Here is a 24,183-nt window from a genome sequence, read left to right as displayed (position 1 = left end):
TGCGATGAAATTCACTTATCTACCGATAAACACCTGTGCGGCTTTCATAATTTGGCTATCGTATATAATATTGCAATAAACATCAGAGTGCATGAATCTCTTTGAATTAGTGTTCTTATATTCTCTGGGTAAATACCCAGTAGTGTGATTGCTGGATCATTGCGTAGTTCAATTTTTAATTTTTGGAGGAAACTCCATGCGGACAGGGACTGTTTCTCAAACTTTCCTCATATTGTTCACAATTCCCAGCATCATGATGGATACACAGCATAGCCTTAGTACATGCGTTTGTGGAGTGGAAGAGGGGTTGTTTTGCTTGCAGTAAAATACTCTTCAAGAAAGCTGTAGAGAATATATTTGTTTTCTTAAAAAGCTTTATACATTCTCTAGTAACTGCACTGGAGTTATATGTAAGAGAGCATTCTTACTCTTAGAATATACGCAGAGAGGGAGCCTGGGTGGCTCAGTGGGTTAAGCCTCTGCCTTAGGCTCAGGTCATGATCTCAGGGTCCTGGGATTGAGTCCCGCATAGGGCTCTCTGCTTGGCGGGGAGCCTGCTTCCTCCTCTCTCTCTACCTGCCTCTCTGCCTACTTGTGATCTCTGTCAAATAAATAAATAAAATATTTTTAAAAAAAGAATATATGCACTGAAATATTTAGGGGTGAAAGTCATAATTTGTCCAATTTACTCTCAAAAGCACATGAAAAAATTAGGAAGAGAAAGCAAGAAAGCAAAAAAGCAAATGGGAAAAATTTTCAACAGTTGGTGAAGTGGTAAAGATGGGTGTATAAAGGGGCATCTGGTTGGCTCAGTCGATTAAACGCCTTCCTTCGGCTCAGGTCATGATCTTGGGCTCCTGGGATTGAGCCCCGCATCAGGCTCTCTGCTCAGCAGGAAGCCTGCTTCTCCCTTTCCCACTCCCCCTGATTGTGTTCCTGTCTTGTTGTGTCTCTCTGTATCAAACAAATAAATAAAATCTTAAAAAAAAAAAAAAAAAAAAAAAGAAAGGTGTATAAAAAGTCTCTTGTACTATTTTTGGAACTTTGCTGGAGTTTTGAAATTATATAAAAATAAAAAGTAACCCCAGAAAGTCAATATCTAGAAAGAAATATACCCTAGAGTGAAAAGACCTGTACTGGTATGCACCAGAGAGCACAAGGGAAAACTTTTTTGAGTGCTGAGCTCCAGATGATGGATGAGGTGGTGAGCTATCCGTTGTTTCAGTAGGGAAAGAGTCCCGATGGTAAATGAATTTTCTCTCTGGGTAGGCTGGGTTTGGCTCTCAGACAAACTCATCAACCAGGCTTTAAGGAGCTCTGGGAAAATCTCAGTGCACATGTTTGAGCACTCTCTAGGACTGCTTCTGGAAGCCCTGCCCTGAGACAGGTCCACCCTTGAGACACTGTCCTATGGAAAAGGAAGTCAGTGGAACAATGAGTTATAATTACAAGGGAGTCGAGATGGCTGAGGGGCTGGGAAACAGCTGACATCTCTTTGCTTCTGAAAGCAATCCAAGGTTGGCTCCCAAAACCTCAGACTCTGCCTTCTCTCCCCCCAGAAGTCATCAGCAAATGCCAAAATGTATCAGCTCAGGTGCTCCAGCTCCTGTATGTTGATGGGAACGTGCAAGTCGGAGACTAGCATCTGGGCACATTCTGCAAGGATCTGGCGTTTCAGCTCCCGGCTGATGCAACCCACTGAACTCTTCCGCGGTGATCTGTGAAGCCCAGGGTGGGTTTACTGTAAGCTGGAGAGGAATTAAAGTCCAGAAGCTGCAAGGGAATGAACAGATGCTCAGAGAAAGCAGGGGAATGCCGAGGCCTGACCACAATTGAAAATGTCTGAGTCAAAAGTCAAGAAGTCATTCACATGCCAAGGGCCATTTCCTCCACCTCGCCCCCACCCCGGTACGCTGGAAGTCAATTCTCCACAGCGCATGGTGAGTCAGGCGTGAGTACTTTGATTACGGCTCAGCTGATGTCATTCAAGAAAGCAGGGGGGTCACCCACTGCATCAGAGGAAGAGACATTTGACTGAGACAGGTCCACCCTTCAACCCTCTGGGGAGCCTGACATTTCCAGGACACGGAAAACAAACTTCCTCTTAAGAAGGAATACGCTTTCAGTGTGGGAAAAAAAGAGAGCGAGAGAAGCAGGGAGGGTCAAGACACGCTCACCCTTGGCTGAAAGCCCACAATCAGGGAAATTTCTGTCCTTTCAGAAAAGGTGAAAGCATCAAAATGTCCTGTGGTTCAGCAGCAGATCCAAGACGCTGCACGTACGCAGAGAGAAACTCGGTCTTGGCTCGACAGGACGGGCCGCACCAAGTAACCTAACTCCCTTTCAACTGAGCTCTTTGTTCTCCCAAGAGTTAACGCTTCGTACACGGAACGAGTATCCGCTGAGAGGCTACCTAGTGCTTGGGAGACAGGACTCTGATAACCAAGAGGGCCAATAATACAAGCCACTGTCGTTTGTACAGATAACAACTGAGTTCTCTCTCTGTTCTGCCAATCATTTTACATGGATTATTTCTTTGAACCTCCACAGTCTCCTGAGGTCTGCACTATTATGTTTTCCACTTTATAAATGAGGAAACTGAGACACCAAAACTCTAAGTAATTTATCCAAAATCACGCAGCAAGTGAGTGGAGGAGCCAGGGTTTGAACCCAGACTGTCTAGACCAGGGCTATCCAGTAGAACTTTCTACAATGATCAAAATGTTATCACACTCATCCAAAATGGTAACCACTAGCCGTAGGTGGTAACTGAGCACTTGTGATGCGACTGGTGCAACTGAAAAACTGAATTTTGAGTTTGCGTTTAATTTTAATTAGCAAATTTAAGTAGCTCCCTGTCGCCACTATGTATAGCACCGATCTAGACTTCTCAGAACCAATGTGCTTAAACCACGTGCTAAATGACAATATGTAGGATCAACCTTCACCTTCTCTTGACTAATGGGAAGTCAAATTACAATAAACATCAACACTGTCCTTGACGGGGGAGAGGGCCATCATGTGCCCAAGAGAGTGTGTGAAGGAAAAGCATGGGTGGCAGTTGCCAGGACGAGAATGCAGGCACACCCAACACTCTCCTGCAGGCACTGAAGGCACATGTCTTTGGACATACTAGAGGCAAGGGTCTCACCTTGTCAGAGATGTCCTCCTGCCGCTCCTGCCCCCATTCAGCCCCCAGCAGCCTCCCTACAACTTGACCTCTGGTCCTGTAGCTGGGTCAGCTGGTCCTAAGAGGACAAGCCCCCAGGATGGTCCTCCTTCCGACAGGCACAATGTTCGGCACCAAGGAGGATGCCAGAGAAAGATCTGGCCCTGGCCACCTGCCCTCTAGTAGCTCACGCTCTTGAAGTCAGGGATGTGCGTGCCTCGACTCCACAAGGTACATCACAAGACAGTGTGAATGGATGCGGGATGAATCTGGGGTGGGGGACATCAGGACAATATATTTGGGCTCAGTGAACAGAGATAGTATTTTGGAGGAGAGGGACTTGTGCTGAGCGGCAAAAAAATGGATGAAATTAGAAAGAGGAGGATGAAATTAGAAAGGGACAATGACCTTGACCTTGAAGGTAGAGTGGAAAGCATGAACACAGACGGGGGTGAGTGAGCAGAGGGGTGCTGAGGGGCCCATGAAGCCAAACTGAAGACAGCAGCAGTGCGGGGTAAGCTTGCGAGGTCCGGCGGTGGTCAACATTCTGGTTAAGCCCTCCTCATTTCAACTCCGGGAGCTCTGTTCATAACAGCTTTGTTCTCAAAAAGCCAGAAAAGAACCTGAGTGATAACTTCAGCTGTCAGTGAGTCCCAACCTAAGAAATATACTTAATTGCCTAGGTTTCAGAGACCGACCCTAGGGATTCCAAGGCACAAGGATGTGGACGTGGGGTGGGTCTCCTTCGGTTTTGCCTTGTTTTGTGAACCAGGGAATGGGATCATTCTCATGCTTCTGACCCCTCACAGATGTTTGGGAACCACAGATTTCAAGGAAGGACACATTCATCTGTCAGAGGTGATGGAAAACTTACCCCATTTCCGAAGGTATCCCGGCCGGCAGAATGACCCAGACTCCCTGGGGAAGCCGTTGTGAGAGGTTACAAGCTTGCCCGAGGGGGAGAGTCATGAGAGGTACGGAAAGGAGAGTCCGTCAAAAAGCAGCAGCTACTTCAAGGGGCCACACTGGAAGTAAAGATTTCTTCACAGGAAATTTAAAATTTTCTGATTCCTTTGTTCTGCAGTTGAATAAGGGGAGGCGTAGGGAGGAGCAGTGACTGATCCAAGTTCAAACCACCCTCAGGCTACAAATAACAAATGAAAACAGGTGCCCAGCCTCCTGACCAGTGACCTTGACCCAGCATTGTCTCCTCTCTTCAGCCCCACCCGGGACAGGGCAGACCTCTTCCCTGGGCACTGACTCCAGAGTGCCACCCAAAGCAAAACACAAACCCCCACCCTTTTTTTTTTTTTTTTGAGCCTTTTTAAGCCATTCTCTTTAAACCATTTTACTTGACAGCAGTTCCTTATTAAAAAGCAGGCACTTATGTTTTGAGGGCCGTGTCCTTTGTTATATTATCCCAATATTTTCCAAGGTCTCCATGAGATCCAGGGGAAGAGAAACCTCTGCCAACAAGATAAATGTTAGCATCTATTAAAGCGGGGGGTGGGGGGGATGAAGTTTCCTTGGGGTTTGCTGCCCCTGTGGGAAGACAGTAGAAGTGAATCTTTTTTTCAATCTGAATTTCCTTCTGGTGAACACAGGTCCTGTTCATCTGTGGCCTCTGGGCCGAGTCACCATATTTCCCTCTCTCTTTTTAAACAATCCTTACTCCTGAAGACACCAATCGCTCAGCCAGCTCAGGAGTCCCAACGGTGCATCAGATTCAGAGATAGGTAAGACGCAAAGACGTTAGTTACTCTTCTTTCCGCTTGTTGTCGGCACGCCTGGCATGCTGGGCCCCTCCCCAAGGCCAAGTCCCTCGGAAAGAGAGAGAAGGCCGACCCCAGACATCTGCAGGCATGATCACCAAGGCTTCCATTCACCTGCGAGGCGCCACGTGCCGTTCCCCAGGAGTGCCCTCTGTCCCTACAAGTAGTCCCCCCTTGTGACCCCTTTATAGAGCAGAAAGAACCGTGGAGGGGTTGAAATCATAAAGGACTTTCAGCTAACCCCCTCATTGTGTGAATGAGAACTACGGGGCGAGGATTTTAAGTGCTCTGTTAAAGATCACACTCCCATGTAGTGGCAGATAAGAAATCAACCTTGGGTCTCCCAAGGTTGTACAAAGAGCTATTTGTTCCCTATTATCACTTGGGAACATTGCATCAGGTTTTGGTCCTGACTTTGAGATTGATTTCCTGTGTTCCTGAGGCTCTCTGCACTTCACTTCCTTTGTCTGGGAAATCAGGACTAAAATGTGTACTCAACACACCTCACAGAGATGCTGGGAAAATCAGACGGCATCATGAAAATGAAAGTGTCCTGAAAAGTGGAAAGCACGATTTTTTTTTTTAAATTTTTAATGATACTTTTCCCACCTAGGGCTTATCTTCTCACAACCTCCAAAAAAGAGGAGATTGATATTTTTGGCCATTTGGAGAAGGAAAAAAAAAATAGCCTCTCAGAAAAAAACTGAGACAGGAAGACACATGCAGAGCTCATCTCAGAGACAGGTTTTTTGTTTGGTTTGGTTTTTTTTTAATCTGATGGTAATCCCCCAGTTGTGAATATTTTTGACAAGTTGGCTCATGGGACAGAGGATATGGAGGGGGAAAATGGGGAGGGGTTACCCCACGTGGATCATGAGTCACAACAGGGCCTTTTATAAAATCATCCGACATACAAGAGTATGTAGAATGTGGGAAGCTCGTTCCTCCTTTCAAGCTGCTTTTAAGTTTGTGACAGAACACAACAGAAATGAAGGAAAGTGCTCTGCCGGTCACAATCTCCATCCCAGAAATTAAAGCCCAGGGTATTTCTGATGATGTTTTGTTTCCTTCCCTTTCAGTCTCGAAAATAACTGACATCAAAAGTAAAAATTCCTGGGCGCCTGGGTGGCTCAGTGGGTCAGGCCTCTGCCTTTGGCTCAGGTCATGATCTCAGGGTCCTGGGATCAAGTCCCGCATCAGATTCTCTGCTCAGCGGGGAGCCTGCTTCCTCCTCTCTCTCTCTCTCTGCCTGCCTCTCTGCCTACTTGAGATTCCTCTCTCTCTCTCTCTGTCAAATAAATAAATAAAATCTTTAAAAAAAAAAAAAAAAGTAAAGATTCCTAAGAGTCATTCTGATAGGAATGTGGGAGGGGGGGGCACTGCTAGAAGATAGCGCATAACCCCAAATGACATGCGGGGTACATAGTCCTAAACCCTGCATCCCCACTCCATCCCAGACCAACGCCAGCCTCACAGTAGTAGAGCAGTTGATGTTTTTAAATAAATTACTATTTCTCTAGGCGTTAGTAGAGCCAGAGTATGCAACCCCTTTCTTTGGAAACAGAGTTTTATGTAGTGTTTTATTATTTTTTCCCTCATAAGTTTTTCTCCCCCAGAGAAGAGGACATTAATTTCAGCCATAGCCCTTAGGTATTTTGAAATCTTGTACTCGCACTGGCTGTCACATAACCCCAGTTCAAACACCAATCTTTTTCTAAAAACAAATATCCATAAATACTAAAATTGAGTTGGTTCCTCTGTGAGGCATATTCCAACAGCATCCAAGAGACTCCGGGTCCTTGGGTGACGATGTCACAGGAAGAGGGTGGAACTCAGGGCTTTGCAGAGTTGGTCTCTGTGTAGATCAAAATAAGTTTGGTTATGCCACAATGACCAAAAAATGTCTCCAAAATCTCAGTGGCTTAACAGAACCAAAGTTTGTTTCTTGTTAACTTTTGTTCCATTCTGCTGAGAGCCCCTTGGCCAGATCTCTTATGTAGCCCCTACCTCATACTTGGTGAGCTAGGACTGTGACTGTCTCTGAGAATAGCTTTCTAAAGTCTCCAGAGACTTAGTAGGAAGAACACTGCTCTCAAGGCTGAGGTTCCACTCCCACATCTTGGGAGGGTCCCTGGAGCAATTCTTTCAAGTGCACTACCCAGAGCGCCCATATTTTCCACGCCTGTAAATTGGGATTTGTGTCACATGGCTATGCACCTAGCTGCTGGGTTGCTGGCTGGCGAGACATGACAAGTACTTTGAACAAGTTCCATCGACCCACATGTGACTTGGGCTGATGTTTCCCTTTCTGAGCGGCTTTCTGAGCGGCCGTTTCCTCACATCTCAAATGACGCGATCACACTATTGTCCATTAAGGCCACCCCAGCTTGTGTTATGAATCCACCAATGAGTGTCTCTTACCAAAGACAGGTATCAAGATGACACTGGCACCCTCGGGCGGATATGGAAACGTCTCTCAGTGTGAGACAGAGCTGCTCTGTGGCACAGGGCAAGCTCACCGTTTTGCTTGGATGGCGGGCTTTCGGAGACCGTTTGCCAACCTAACGGAATGGGGTCAGCGGTTCATGGCAACTTCCAATCGTTTGGAGATGTTGGGAGATTTTTTTGTTGGTTTTGACACCTAATAAAAAGCAATTTCCTCTTTTCAAAAGGTACCTTTTTACCCCTGTTTTGGAAGGTTAGTGAGTTTTGGTTTACATTTAGTTTCCATTTTTCAAATTAAAAGGGCATCATCTCTTAAGGCTGAAGATATGGGTAATAACACAAAGGACAGGTAGACCAGCTCACGTCACACCACAAGGCAAGAGCAAAGGAAGGGGTGAAACCCACTGCTCCGGGATGGGCCTCATCCCCAGGCAGGAAATCATTCTTGGATCAAAACTCTTGCCAAATGGTCGGTGATGAATGAGTGTTAATAGGTCCCAAACATGGATTTCATATCCTTTTGAACACATGAAGAAAAAGGAGACTTGGTAGAGTAGATTTTGGCCCAATCTAGCCCATTAAAAAAAAAAAAGGCTAGTTGAGACACAACCCAGAACCAGCCCAGGGGACAGCTCCTCTCTGGCACCTACTGGGAGGAGAACAATTTTGCCTTTTCTGGAAATGGGATTAAGGGCCGGGATACGGAGTGGGCAGTGAACACTGGCCAGCTCCCCTTTCTTAAAAACCATCTGCTACTGGCTATCTCTAGACTGGACAGAGAACATTTCATACGCCACGCCACCCCACGTCTGCATCGTGTTCTCCCCACCGCCCTATCACACAGGCCTCTAAAGAAACATTTGCACACCAACAAAGCCAGCCTGGAATGGGAGAGAGGACATCAGCAAGAGTCTCGCCCCCTTGCCTGGCAATCTGAATACCCCCCAGGTGTGTCTAAAGGGCAAGCTGCTTAAGCCACTTCCTTTTCTGTCGCCTCAAGTAACAGCTTGCCATCCAGAACAGCACAACTCCCAGAGGTTCGAAGGGACAGCCAAGCTGACACAGTTGTACCTTGACAATATCCCAAAAGTTGCACAATAGCAGTAACTGAGTGATCAGAGTTCCTCCTTTGCCCAAAGAGCCCTGATGTGGCAGTAAAGAAGAGATCTTACATTGTTCCACGCTTGGTGATTTAAAATCATTTCCTCGAACAGATCTCATTTGATCTTCACAACAAACCTTGAGGGCTAGGGACACAGAACCCCCTAAGACACAGAACCACAGCTCATAACGTTTTGAGTGGCCCAACCAGCCTTGCCCAGTGCTCCCAGCACGCTCCCAGCTGTCGAGTGCTTCATCTAGGTCTTCAGCTGGGACATTCTAGTTACAGATCCAAGTTCCTCTGCCATTTGTTTGGTATTCATAAAGACCTTGGGTGGGGGGTCATGAACCTGCCTGCCCTACTTAGAAAGTAGGGCCCCAAAATGAAGGTTTGCCCACAAGTTCCATAAATAGAGGCCAGTCCTCCGCACATCAGGGAAAGGGGCTGCCTGGAAATAATTAGGAGAGTGAAGGGAACTGAAGACAGGACAATCCAAGTCCTCAGCTCACATCCATCTCTTGGCCAGGAGGATATTCTGGCTCCTCAGTGACTCTAACCTAGTGGGAGGCCCAGCTAATTTCCAACCCACCACCTGGACCACCCTGGTTGTGGGGGACCATTTGAGTAGGGGCAACGGGGCTCCCCGTCAGGGTCAGATGTTCCAGAACTCTCCGGTCTGCAGTCTGTTTTCCCAGGTCTCCCCAATACTGAAACCCCAGGGGACATTAGCTCATGGGATTTGACTGGTGGCAACTGCCCAAGAAGCCCCCTTGGGCCTTGGAGCTCCCCTCCTAACAATGGCCCATCAGCCTCAATAGCACAAAAATACAGAACTAGCCAGAAGTGCGCAGACACCCACTTCAACTGCTCTTACATGGGAGGAAAGACCCACTTGAGGGAAAATAGGCAACTCTGCTGACTGAAAGTGAATTAGGTGGTTATCTGGAAAAAACACACAAGCTTCTATGGAAAGACACGAAGAATGCTTCTTTTTGCATGAAGCTTCAGTGCTCACAAGGACACACACAGGTATCATCACGTTGGATGCCACAATAGTCTGTCGAGTGCGGGGTCATGAGTTCCAGAAAGATGAGGGTGCTTGGTGGCTCAGTCAGTTAAGTATCTGCCTTCCACTCAGTTCCTGATCCCAGGGTCCTAAGATCAAGTCCCATATCAAGCTCCCTGCTCAGCAGGGAGTCTGCTTCTCTCTCTGCTTCTCCCCAGGCTTGTGTGCTCGCCTGCTCGCTCGCTTGCTTTCTCTCTCTCTCAAATAAATAAATAATATCTTCAAAAAAAAAAAAATGGATTTGCCCCTAGTTCCATCCCTGGCTCACCATCAAGCTAGAGCTAGAAGCTGAGAGTCATAACTCTCCCTTCAGCCTGCTTTTCTTGTTTCACTCGCTCGCATCCGTGTATCCACTCAACGGCAAGGTGTTGAGACCCATCAGAGAACTCTTCATTGGCACAAATGCCTCCTGAGGATGGCCTCTGGACTGACTGGACTCCCCCTGCTTTGCCATCAGGTGTGGACAGAGAATACGCAGTTACCCTCCTGCCTGGAATATTCTTTCTTCTTTCCCTATCTGCTCCTCTCCCTCACTCTCATCGAACTTTTTCTTAAAAAGGTCTGAAATTGAGCAAATCTTTGACCAGAATAAAAACAGGAGCTCTCGGGACGCCTGGGTGGCTCAGTTGGTTGGACGACTGCCTTCGGCTCAGGTCATGATCCTGGAGTCCCGGGATCGAGTCCGGCATCGGGCTCCCAGCTCCACAGGGAGTCTGCTTCTTCCTCTGACGTTCTCCTCGCTCATGCTCTCTCTCATTGCCTCTCTCTCAAATAAATAAATAAAATCTTATTAAAAAAAAAAAAAAAAAACAGGAGCTCTCAACCCAGGGATAAATCTCATGATTTTTTTTTTCTTGTATGATACAGACCACATCATTGAGCCTCCACGTTACCTGCTTTCAGCTAAGCAATGCAGAAAACGTACCATCAAGAACTAAAGATCAAAGAGGAGCTGATATCCAGTCAGGTCTCTCTAGTGTAGCTGCACTAGCTGCTAAGATGTTGAAATGTTTCCCTGAAGGTAGTTTCTGGTTTTGTTTTGCTTTTTCCAAAGATTTCTTGACTGATTTCAGTAATCGCTACACCCAATGTGGAGCTTGAACTCACAACCCCAAGATCAAGAGTCACACGCTCCTCCCATCAAACCATCTAGGCATGCCCCCTCCAACAAAGGTACTTTTTTAAAAGCCTGGTAAATTGGCACTTCTCCGACCTCCTCCGAAAATTCCCCCAGCATCACCCACACCTCCCAGGATCCAACCAGTCAAGGTTTAGCTGCTGAACTAGAGGAGGCTCAGGAAACCCACTCAGCACAAGGCCACGTCCTTTCTGATCGGTTGATGTGAGGACATTGGACAGGGCTGCAAAAATCATCATCACCATCATCATTACCATCAACATCATCATCATCATCACTTGATAAATCGGAAAAGTAAAAAGAAGCATCAGCACTTTGAGCCAAATCACAGCGAGCCAGAACCCAGCAAGGTAGTTGTTACATTGTTGAATTGCAGTGAAACCCTGGGTCACGAAGTCATTTCCACACAACCACAAAAGCTTTTCTTTAAACATGTCACCCCCCCATTCAGAAACATTCGACTACCCCCTATTTCCTGTTGCATTTTGTTTTTAGCTTCTTCTCCTGCTCCCTCCACCTACTCCCCCATGGGTCTTAGATTGAACCCCTGCTGTTGCTCGGTTAATTCCCACACTGGCCCCCCTCAGCCCCATCCCTGAGCCTTGCTCTGTCCTTCTTGGGTCTCCAGTGTCCTCCCAAAGCCTTCAAGGTAAAGTTCATGTGCAGCTTCTCCAAGAAGCTTTGCCCTGTCACTCAGTGTTCCCTGGGTCCTCTCTCTTTTGAGTTCCTACAGCACCTACAATTTGGCTAATTTAAGCTTACCCTCCCTTGTACGGTGTTTCTCTCATTTCATGCATGTTGATCACTTTTCCTCAATTACACCAAGAGGTCAAGAACCAATCCTTGGCCTTCTTCTAGACCCCTTGCCCCGCCTCCCCGAGCACTGGTAAAAAGCTAACAACTTAGAAATGACATGGTAACTGCTGTCGCCCGAAGCAGTGCTTAAAAATCCAGCCTCATCAGTCTCCAGAGGGCCCCTGGCTGAAATGCTTCCATGGCATTGGGGCCAATTTTTCAAGACACAGTGGGCATTTTCCACATCCAAGAACATACTCATTCACGTTGCTTAATCCCCACTCCAACATCATGAACTGCTGAAAGATCCTTTAAAACCCCAGCGGCTACAGAAACCACCAGCTCTGGTGACAGCCTTTGCCTAAAGCAGAAAAAATATGTGCATAAACTTACTGGCTGCATAACTGGTCCGGGGGAGAAAGACAAGATCTGCCTTTTCCGTTCCTGACAAAATAATTAGTACCTCATTCCCACCTTCCCATCAAGAAGGGGGAAGGGAGCAAAGGAGGCTGACATTCTTGCTTTCTTTTTTTTTAAGCCACAGAGCCTCAGAAGAGGAAAGGTTTCCCCCCTGTAGCCAAGAAAATGAGACCAAAGACTGCCTATGTGTCTCCCCTTTAGGGAAGGGCTTGTGTTTATTCTCAGCGAGTCTGAGACCATGAAAAGGATGACTGACCAGGTTAAGTTCAAGCTGATGACCTCAAAATGTCCCACAATAATAAGAAGAGCCTACCTTCAAGACAACAAATCATTAAAGGAAAGGTGGGGGAGGAGTACGGACTGCAGGAAGTAAATGCGGTCCCATTACAAGGGTCCCCTTAGAAATGGAGAAAGCCACTAGGGGAGATCCTAGCACATCTGTGAGCTGCATCTGAGGAACCTGAGAAGCTTGCTAAAAGTCAGACACCAGGCCCCACCCCAGGGATTCTGAGCCAATGGGTCTGAAGGAGGCTCAGAAACCGGCATTTTTCACAAGTTCCCCAGAACATGGCTCCCAGAAATACTATACTAACAAAAGGAAAAATACAAAGATCTGGAAGTTCGGTGTTATAGAGAACCCTGAGGTAGTCAGGGACTTTAGCCGTCCACGTGACCTGCAGGGAGGTAAGAACAAGATGATTCACATATTCACAGACACATTGGGCAGATTTCCGGCGAGGAGGCACCTGCGTGAGCACACGGCCAAACCCATCATTCCGGTGCTTTCTCTCCAGAAGCTGTCACGATCGGCAGCGGAGCCCTGCTGTGCCAGCTGCTGGACACCGCGCGTGTCACCATTGCACGGATACGTGAAACCAACCGAGTATCAGCCAAAAGAGATCTCAAAAACATTTCAGAGTCTCTCTTTGTAAAAATGACAGCTATGCGGAGCAGAACTTACATGACTTTCAAAGGAGCTTTTGTTTCTTTTCATCCTTGCTTTGGCCGAAAGAAACATTGGGTGATTTATGAGAAGTCAGAGAGAACAGCGTATGTGACAATGTTTCCGTCTGAAAACCGGGAGTAGATCTCTTGGCATACCGGCTGCTCTCCTCCGTTCTCCATGTTTGAAGTGAATCCAGCCCCCCGGGGCCGTTCTATTTCGTTCACTAAGAAATCAGAAATTGTTCTTTGACTCGCCCCACAACCTGGCCCTTCTCATGATGGAGCTGTCCCAGTGCATGCCGTCCTTCCCACACTCCTCAGTTATGTCCTCCCCCGGCTCTTCGGCCCCTACTTTGATCTGACCCACCCTTAATCACCATGGGTCTGGTTATCTAAACATCCCTAGGCTTTGGAGAAATTACACGACAGAAGCCAAATAGATAAATAAACTCTGATCTTAGACCTCAACTAGATGATGCTTACGACTCCCATGGGGATGTTTATCTTGGAGAAGTGCAACTTCAGATCTGGGTTCATTATTTGTGGAGGCGGCCAGATCAGTCCATGGTAAGGCTATGGGGAAAAGGACGAGTGGGGACAGTTCTAGTCCAGTGCTCAGGTTGGACAGGCCCAATAAATAGCATCTCCCCGACCTGCCTGCGTTCTGGTCCAACTGAGAAATGAGACAAAAACCTGTCCTTGGTGGGACACTAAATTATCACCTTGGTCACTGTTATTACAGATAACCTGATGGTAGAGGACATGACTTTTAAAGATTTTATGTATTTGTATTTATTTGTCAGAGAAAGAGAGAGCACAAGCTGGGGGAGGGGGGTAGCAGACAGAGGGAGAAGCAGGCTCCCTGCTAAGCAAAAAGCCTGATGTGGGACTCAATCCCAGGACCCGGGGATCATGGCCTGAGCCAAAGGCAGACACTTAACCAACTGATCACCCAGGCGTCCAAAGGATGTGACTCTTAAAAGGAACAAACGGGCTTCCCCGACCCAGATCCTAGAATTATCCAGGTTTGACCAGCCAGTCACTGAAAGAGACTCTCCTAGTTTTAACACTGAAAATCCCACATCCCAGGAAACCCCACAGCCTGAGCTGTGATGGGTCACCCCAGCTGGGGCAGGGTGCTGTTAGCAGACTGCTCCCAACAACATGGGGGAGAAGATCAGGTGGCACTTCCTATGGGCAGCTCCTTCTCCTGAGGAAGGAAAAAGGAAGGCCTATGCTACGGTGCCCAATTTCTCCTTCCAACCTCACCAATCAAGTTCCCAATTAAGTCACCAGAGGAAAAGAATGTTCAATGGATGGGTCCCTCAAATCATAGAAGGAAACATCTGGAGTGGGAAAAATATATACTTTCCAACACCAGATATAATAAATAAGACCAACGCAAATTAACACTTAGCATTCTAAGAAGACCTAACTGAAAGTGAACTATCGGGGTGCCTGGGTGGCTCAGTGGGTTAAGCCTCTGCCTTGGGCTCGGGTCATGATCTCAGGATCCTGGGATTGTGCCCCGCATGGGGCTCTCTGCTCAGTGGAGAGCCTGATTGCCCCTCTCTCTCTGCCTGCTCTCCTGCCTACTTGTTCTCTTCCTCTCTCTCTCTCTCTCTGTCAAATAAATAAATAAATAAATTTTTTTTAAAAAAGTGACCTATCAACTCACGTGAAGAGAAACCTAACTCTGAGTTTCATACAATTCAACTTAAGTTCTAAACGGTACTGCTGATTAATAATGGTAATGTTTAATAAAGCTTACGTGATGTAAAGATGGCCTGTGGTTGATGAGACCATGGAACTGGCTCCTGCCATTGATTTGTGAGCAGAATATACGAGATTTCCTGCGTTAGCATTCAGTGTCCACTGTGTGGCCAATCAGAGCACACTTTCCACCCTGCCGCGGTTACCAGAAATGCTCCCGCTCGTTGCGATCGCTCTGAATGAGGACAGCCACGACGTGGGGGTAGGATCCTCAACAGACCTCAGATGAAAACACCTACCTGCAGTTTTATACAATCACAGCTGGGATGTTCTTATTATTGTATCATAACCAAGCCCATCCTAACTGATACAACGTGTCCTGAAGCTACCTAAATCATGACTAGAAACAAGGCTGGAGGGGGATGTGAATGCTGATATTTTCTCTGACCGAGGATTTCAGCCTTAATTTCTGCCCTTTTATACTTTTTTTATACTTCCGAGTTTGTTTTATGGAGCTTTTTAAATTTGTGATTTAAAATTTTCAACAAAAACAGATGCCTTTAGACTACCTGCTTTTAAAAAAATACAGTGGAAAGCTTTAAAAGCATTCTATCCTTGTTTATATGCAAACCATATGTCACGATGCGACTTTGAATCTGAATTTTCATTCTTATTTAAATTCAGTTCAAAATTCTGTTCTGTGTCACACATATGAAGAAATACCTTCCAAAAAACTTCCTGAGATCTCATAAAACATAAAATGCTCTGGTTGCTAAGGAATGCTAAAGCTACTTAGCTAGGTAATGTACTGTCCAAAATATTCCCAACAATTCCCAACCTGAAAAGGAATTCAGACATGTTTTACTTTCTTTTTTTTTTTTTTTAAGATTTTAATTGTTTATTCGACAGACAGAGATCACAAGTAGGCAGAGAGGCAGGCGGGGGGTGGGGGGGGGAAGCAGGCTCCCTGCCGAGCAGAGAGCCTGATGTGGGGCTCGATCCCAGGACCCTGGGATCATGACCTGAGCCAAAGACAGAGGCCTTAACCCACTGAGCCACCCAGGTGCCCCTGTTTTACTTTCTTATAAGGGCACCAAGAAATCTACATTTTAAAAGAATAAGTGACATGAAGTACATGCTTCCCATCATCAGACACCTTATATCCACTGTTCTCTTCCTCCTTTTTTTTTGAGAGAAAGAGTGAGTGCGAGCCGTGGGGAGGAGCAGAGGGAGAAGGAAAGAGAGAATTTTAAGCAGGCTCCACACTCAGCACGGAGCCCGATTCAGAGTTTAGTCTCATGACCCTGAGCTCATGACCTGAGCCAAACCAAGAGTCAGATGCTTAACTGACTGAACCACCCAGGCACTCCATTTTTTCTTTTCTTTTTTTTTTTTTTTTTGGACTCTATATGGGAAGATTGATGTTAGCTGAACCTATCGTAATCATTTCATACCATGTAAGGTTCCCCAACTTAGGATGGCTTAACTACTTAAATTTTTTTTATTTCACGGTGTTGCATTCAGTCTAAACTGCACTTTGAATTTTGAATTTGGATCTTCTCCCAGGCTAACGATATACATGCAGTAGGACCCTCTCTCCTGATGCTGTGCAGTGGCAGCAAGCCACATCTCCCAGGCAGCCACACAATCACAACGGCCAACAACCGATATAGTGACAACCATTCGGTACCCAGACAACCACTCTGCTTCTTACTTGCAGTCCAGTATTCAATAAATTGCATGAGTTATTCAACACTGTATTCTAAAATAGACTTTGTGTGAGATGATTTTACCCAAATGTAGACTAATGTGAGTGTTCTGAGCATTTTTAAGGTGGCTTTGGCTGATCTATAACATAAGGCAGGTTAGGTGTATTGCATGGATTTCTGATTTACAATATTTTTTCAATTTACAATGGGTTCATCAGGGCATAAACCCATCATAAATCGAGGAAAATCTGTACATGTAAATCCAACCATCACGTTGAGCGTCTCCCTCTTTTTCTCGTGTGATATGTACAAGGACAGAGGAGGAGAAAGACAGGTAGCTCTTTAGAGTGGAAACTACAATTTTGGGTAGTTGCTCGAGAGCAGACTGCTCAAAAAGGTGGCGACCGGGGTCATTACAAAGATCTCAACAAAGCCACATGTGAGTAAGAGGGAAGCTGCTGAAAGTCTCCTACTACTGACCACTGTACACGTATCTTTCTTAAGAAGAATATTGAGTCTTCGATGCCCCCTGGCCATATTAATTTATTTTCTTAATTGAGCTATAACTGACATATAATACGGTATTAATTTTAGGTGTACAACCTAATGATTGCATATATATGCAAATATATCAAATGATGACCACATGATCGTAGTAAGTTAACATCTATCTTTTAAGATCTACTTTCTGAACAACTTCCAAATGTAGGATACAGCTCTGTTACTGCTGGGGCCATGCTGTCTGTTACAGCCCCAGGACTCATTCATTGGATACTAGAAGGCATTTCATTTTCTAAGTCTCAGTCGTTTCTCTCCCTCAGATCCTCTGCAGTCGCTCTCTCAAATCCACTCTACCCTCTAGAACCTGGGAGCCAACATTCCTTCCTCAAGGGTGAGAGCAGCTTTTGCTCCCAAGAGAAGATAACCAGGTGGAGGTGCAGAATTAGAAAAAGGCAACCAGAAAAAGCTTTGCTGAGGAAGTCCCCGTTCACCTTCAAGGAACCAGACAGTGCAGGCCACGAGGGATGCCCACTTTAACATCCCAGAGAACGAGATTTAGGCTCTATGGCTAATAGATGAATGTGTGACGCATTTCAGGCCAGCGAGAAACCATACTGAGGCTCAGTTTTCCCACCTATAAAAAGGACACAGTGCCCTCCCCATTTTTAGACTGTGTAGATGAAAAACAATAATCCAGGGGCGCCTGGTTGGCTGAGTCGGTTAAGCGTCTGCCTTCGGCTCCAGCCCTGATCTCAGGGTCCTGGAATCGAGCCCCACATCAGAGGCTCCCTGCTCAGCAGGGAGACTGATTCTCTCTCTGCCCTTCCCCCTGCTTGTGCTTGCGCGCACATTCCCTCTTTCTCTGACAAATAAATAAATAAAATCTTTATTTAAAAAATTAAAAATAAAAATAAAAACAATAATGCACATAAAACGCTTAGCACAGCGCCTGGAACACAGCTAAGTGTTCATTAATGTATACATTAACAGCTGTTACCTATCTTTTCAAAAGCCGTCCCATAACATTAATGTTTAACTACAGGTGTCCATGAAACATTATCTGCGAATATCGTCGTCGCCACGCCGCGCATGCCTTTTTTAAGTGACGTGAAGTACTTTGCTTGTTTGTTTGTTTACGAGGAAAAATGATTCTGCCATTTTCTCAGATAATTCTGTGACTGTTTTTCCGTTTGAATCCCATAGGTATGTCTGAGCACCACCGTTTCTGGGTGGCAGAATCCAAAACTACCACCTGCCTTCCTTCCATGCTTTCTTCCAGCCTTCCTCCTTTTTTTTTCCCTTTTGTTCTTTTGTTTGCACGGTGACAAACACCATACTTCTTGAAAGACTGAAAATGAAATCACAGTGAAAGCAAGCTTCCAAGTGTTTGAACGCATCTGAGAGCAATTTGGCGGGAGGGGGGCGGGGGCGGCTTGGATGTTGTAAGCATTCTTTTTTTCTTAAGCATTCAGTTGTTTTCATTCTATGTATCCTGATTCTTCCTAAAGAATAGATTTGCTAAAAACTAACATGGCGGCCCAGCCCTCCTCTAACTCTCACAACTTTCCAGTGATTCAGGCAGAACTGACTAGCTTGGACACACAAGGCAAACTGCCCTCACCTCGTTTATTTCAACACATTTTTATTGAGCAGTCGGGTGATCCGTGCAAAGAAGATTTGTGAATTGTTGGTCCTCCTGACAGAGACACAGCTCCCTCGAGTACATAGATGACTTAAGAAGCCTGTTGTTACCTGACAGGGAAAAGGGTAAATGTCCTGGGACAGGGTGAGCTGAGGAAGAGGTTCCACTCCTAGAACGTGGGACATGCCAATTTATCTCTGGACCAAAAAGCCTTACCACTTAAAAACATCAAATAAGGAGCAGAGAGACACTGTGTGGCTGGAGGCAAGCTTTCCTAACTTATAATTAGATAATCCATACAACCATAATCATTCGAGAAGATTCTCTTTCCAGTTTCATCTTCCTCTCTCCTACCTAGAAATTCATAGAACACCAGAGCTACAAGGCACCTCAGAGCTTGACCACCGAAACACCATTATCCGTGGCAGTAGGAGCACTGGTGATAGTGTCTTAAACCATGATAACCTGACTGATGACTTTGGTTTGACTGACCAAGTGTTCTCCAGAAAGGATGTCCTTCACAGCCAAACATGGCCTCTGGGCAGCACACAATAGGGCTACTGCATGGTTGTGACCAGATTTAGCCAACAGCAAAGAGCCTTTTGCTTTCTTTAACTTGTGTGGCCATACCAGAGGTAAATTGTGATTTCTAGGAGTCATTTTTAAATACTTAACAAATCTCATGGATCTGTGAGCATCTTAGAGCCCACAGCAAACATCGTTTACTGGTAGAAGTCTGTCATTTGATGGATAAGCCAATTACCTAAGGTCACACAGCTAGTAAGAAAGTCCGGCCCTCGTCCCTCATCTGGTGACCTTTCTGCTGTACCACATCCACACAGGAAAGAACGAATACTCAAACAAAACACCAAACTGAAGAAGCAGCCAATTTCAAATGGATGCACAGAGGTGTTCCAACACCCATCAGTCAATCCTTGGAGAATTTTCTGAATAGCAAAATAACCCTAGAGAAACAGACCATCAGTGAAGGCTTGCCTGGAGGCACGCCAGAAATTTCTGAGGAAACAGACCTAGCACAGCTCACCTTTAACTGGCCTGACCCCTGACAGTCAAGGATGGTGGACTCCGGAACTCTGCTTCGCCATTACCAAACCTAACAGAGCGTGTTGGCCAGAGCGCATACAGATGTTCCGACAACTCCAGCCACCTCTACGTTCTCTGTGTCCTTGCCCCTGTTGTGACCCTCCTCAAAGGACTGATGCTCCAATACCCAGCCAAGCCTGCAGGAAGCCGTTAGTCCAGTCCAAAACAAACTTTGTAGCAGCTCATTAACCTTTCCGTATCAGTCCAGGGTAATCTGGACTTGCCCAAAGTGAGATATGAGGGCAGACAGGGGAATACTCCATATTTTCAAACTCAATACTTTCATCTTCCGGATATGTTTTCAAAGCCTACCACCAGGCAGACCCCCTCGACAGGAAGCTCTTTAGAAAGCAGATGCAAATTTATATGTAAGCACTTCTTTTGTGTGGGGGGGGGAGGGGCATGCCTTCTGTATTTGTAGGGTTTGGGGGGTTTGGGTTTTTGATAGAAGGGAAGGGAGAGGAGCAGAAAGGAAATGGAGAAAGGCCTTGAAGGAGCCCAGAAACATAAACATGGTTGGTTGCGTCTTAAGATAAACAGGAACTGACTTCTATGATGCTTGTAAACAGTGACCCAGGCTGGGATCAGTCTGTGTCTGTGATTATGATTAAATGAGGTGTCAACTCTGGCCTCAGTCTGGATATTGAAAAGTGATTCTTCATACAACTCAGTAGCAAGAAAACAAACAATCCGATTAAAAAATGGGCAGAGGAACCGAATAGGTATTTTTCCAAAGAAGACATACACATATTTAGCTTCACTCATCAGCAGGGCAAGGAAATCAAAACACAATGAGCTATCGTCTCACACCTGTTAGAATGGCTGTCATCAAAAAGACAAGAGAAATTGTTGGCCAGGATGTGGGGAAAAGAAAGCCCTTGTGCCTTGCTGGTGGGGAGGTACAATGGTGCAGCCACGATGGAAAATACAGAAGGGCTTAAAAAATATTTAAATACAATTCCATACAATCCGATAATCCCACTTCTGGATATATATCCAAAGGAAATGAAAACAGGATATCGAAAATATATCTGCACTCCCATGTCCACTGCAGCATTAATCCCAACAGCCAAGATATAGAAACCGCCTAGGTATCCATCAACAGACAAATGAGTAAAAATGTGAAATATACATACATACACGATGGGACATATTCAGCTATGAAAAGGAGATATATAATCCATCCTATTGATTCTGTTTTTCTGAAGAACCCTCTACTCTTTCCCAAAGCAAAATCAAAAACACTACATTTCCAAGACTGCCTTGCAACACGGCTACAGGCCTGTGACCAGTCAGAGCCACACAAGACTGGGACGCAGATGGGTAGGATTATGAGCAATACTATATAAAGAGAGATGATAGATAGATATAGATATAGATATAGATATAGATATAGATATAGATATAGATACAGATATCTTTATACATTTACTTCCCCAAATGTATGCATAGTGCCTTTGTAATATGATTTTTAAGTAGTATTTAATAGTAGGTTGCTCTAAGTCTTGTTACATTCCAAGGAATTGGCTGTGAACTGCTTTGACCCAGGAAAGGGCTTTGGGATCAGTTAGCCTTACTCTGTGCAGACAGGAGCCCCCCTCCCAGGCCACACTTCCAGGACCACCCCCCACCGTCATCCACAGAAACTCTTCCTCACCCCGAATTCCCTGAGACAGAGGACAAACCGCCGCCTCCTCTCGCCAACACTCTGCTTCAGATGTCTTGAAAACAGCTTTCATTCAGGTCTGGAGATTTCTCTCCAACTTAAACATCCTTGGTTCCTTCAGCAATTTCTTAAGTGTCTTCCCACAAGCCAGTTCCCCTCAGATTCACCAAAGTCCTTCCTAAATTGTGGCACCCATGAATGGCTCAAATATTCAAGACCAGGATAGAGCATATCATTCTTGATCTTACGTTGACCATCAAACATCTTTCTTCCCTTTTCTTTTCTTCCTGCCCTTTCTGCCCTTTTCTTTCTCTTTTTTTTTAAGATTGTATTTATTTATTTGACAGAGAGAGATCACAAGTAGGCAGAGAGGCAGGCAGAGAGAGAGAGGAAGGGAAGCAGGCTCCCTGCTGAGCAGAAAGCCCGCTGCAGGGCTCAATCCCAGGACCCTGACCTGAGCCGAAGGCAGAGGCTTTAACCCACTGAGCCACCCAGGCGCCCCTGCCCTTTTCTTTCTATGAGGATCTCAAACAATCTAAAACATAAAAATACAGATGATGGATGGATGGATAGATAGGGAGATAGACAGACAGACAGACAGCTGGACAGACAAGTATAAAATTCAAGGATAAGGCACTGATCCTACCAACTGTGAGGAGGCATGACAGCAAGCTTCATTTTCCCATCCCAAACTCTAGGACTTTCTGCTTATGTGTAGCCCTTACTTCAGAACAATCTCTGGCTCGCATCCATAAAAAAACTCATCCTCTCTTCTCAACAAACATATCTACCAGGAGATGCCTTTCTTGGAGTTTGGCTCTATTTTCCAAGGTGACCGCTCTTATTAAGTAAATCCCGAATTCAACCAACATGCCTATGTCAACAATAGTTTTCTATGCCCTAATCCAAGAGTATTTGCATTTTAGCAGAGAATAATACCTTCACCCATGAGTCACACAGATCTGGCAGGCTGTGGAGGTGAAAAGGAAATTAGCAATAACTCTGAAAAAGTTGAGTATTGTAATCTTCATGTGACAGATTTTTACAAGTTAGACCATGAGAATTTTAAAGATGTTGTTGGCGGTCAAGCCACTTGTGAGTGGAGAACGGAGGTCCAGATGACTGACTCTACACTACATCGCCCTGCCCTCCTGGTCAGTCACAGGCCCAGCCTCCAGATCCTTCTGCCTCTGCCTGCCCTCATTAGCAGACTCCCCTTTCTCCAAACATACTGGCCAAGTTGCTTCCCTGCCTTCCCGCCTCCCAGACTGAAGGCTGCTCTCAATTCCTCTTTTCAGACAAAAGGGTAAATACCAGTAGATATTATCTGTCCAGGAGGGTGTCCATAAAAGAGACTGAAATGATCAATAATATGCCTCCAACGTCCATTTTGAATATCAGGCTGGCACAAGGGAGAATTCCTCTGAAATCACATCAAGTTTTCCCCCTTCCACTGAAGCGTGCTTGTCAAACTGCCTAACAATTAAGAATGGAGAACAATGTTAAGTTCTAGGAGGGCTGTCTCTCTGTCAGTTCCTGGAGTCCCAGTGCTTACCACACTGGCAAGCACATAGTAAGGCCTCACTAAACACCTGCTGAACAATAAATGAACATCCAATGCCAACCACACTGCGAAATGTTCTAGAGGCCAGCCATGGAATGTCAAAGCTCCCCTGTATCACGATGCTGAACTTCCCAAGAAGGAGAGAACTGAGGCAAAGGAAAACCCACGTAAATCTCTGCTCCAAACTTGACTTACGCCACTGATGATAGAAAAGAAAGGTTAGAAAATCCTCGTTAAACACTGGGACTCATTCACATGGTCAACACGTACTGAAAGCCTTGCACAAGGCTAGCCCTGTGAGGAGACAGAGGGTTCCAGGATGCATAACATATGGACCCTACTCCCAAGAAGCTCACACCCTACTCTGTGACACAGACATGTTAAAAGATCATAGTATGTGTCAAAGTCAAGTGGAACTCCTCCTCCCCCATTCCGTGGAGAGGGCATTCTGAAACGAAGGAAAATCTAATGAAACCCACAGCCAACTGGTCGACACTTAAGGGCACTGGTAGCTACCACGATAGAATATTGCTTAACACACTAATGGTGGGTTTTGTTGTTTGGCAGCAGAGTGGAGAAGGAAGAGACCTTCCTCAAAAAAGCCTCAACTGCGTTGCTGACCTTGGCAGGGTGAGCCCAATTGGGGCAGGGAGATCACACTGAAATGTGAACACCAGCTTCTGTTCTTATTTTGAGAATTAGAGCCTCTCTCCACTCCGACCAGAGGTAGCAATGAAAAACTGGGACAACTTCATCCCCATCCAGCCAAAGCAAGAAGCACTTAGGTGTGTGAAGCTTGGGAAGGGGGGACAACACTTCCTGTGGGGGGCAGGACCTTGAGAGAGGATGGGAACATAGCTGAGGGGACATTCATAGGGCAAAGGAGGAAAAAATTGGCTGGCAGACAAGGAGCAGCCACACGGGACATCCTCTTTGCAAAGGCCTCCATTTTTAACACCCTTCCCAGGCATGCGCAAGGAAGCATGCGAACTAGACACAGACACCATCTCCATTCAGCTTGCCCTGTCCCGTTCCTTTTGACAGCTATGCTATCCCTCAATAAAGGCTTTCTCTTCTTCTGCAGTGTCGGGCCTGAAGAAGATGGAAAAAGCTCTGGGAGGATGCGGGAAGTGCTCCCCAGGTCTGCCATTTCAATGTTTGGGTCCCCTGGAGCCTATCCGAAGGCAGAGGCTTAACCCACTGAGCTACCCAAGCGCCCCAGTTCATGGGCATTTTTGAAAGTTCCTCCCATCTGATTCTTACGCTTCCTGGTTCTCCCTCTCTCTGCCTCTCCTCATGGTGCTCCAGTCCTGACCTCGTTTGGCCCACTACATCCAACAGACTTGGCAACTGGCTCACTAACTTCTCCCCACCTTTAAGCACTGCCCTCATCCCAGAGATAACCCTCTCAGCATCCTGGCTTTGTGGATCA

This window comes from Martes martes, assembly GCF_963455335.1.
Source record: "Martes martes genome assembly, chromosome: 2".
In the NCBI taxonomy this organism is placed as follows: Eukaryota; Metazoa; Chordata; class Mammalia; order Carnivora; family Mustelidae; genus Martes; species Martes martes.
The sequence above is the reverse complement of the archived record's forward strand: the minus strand, read 5'-3'. Positions refer to the sequence as shown.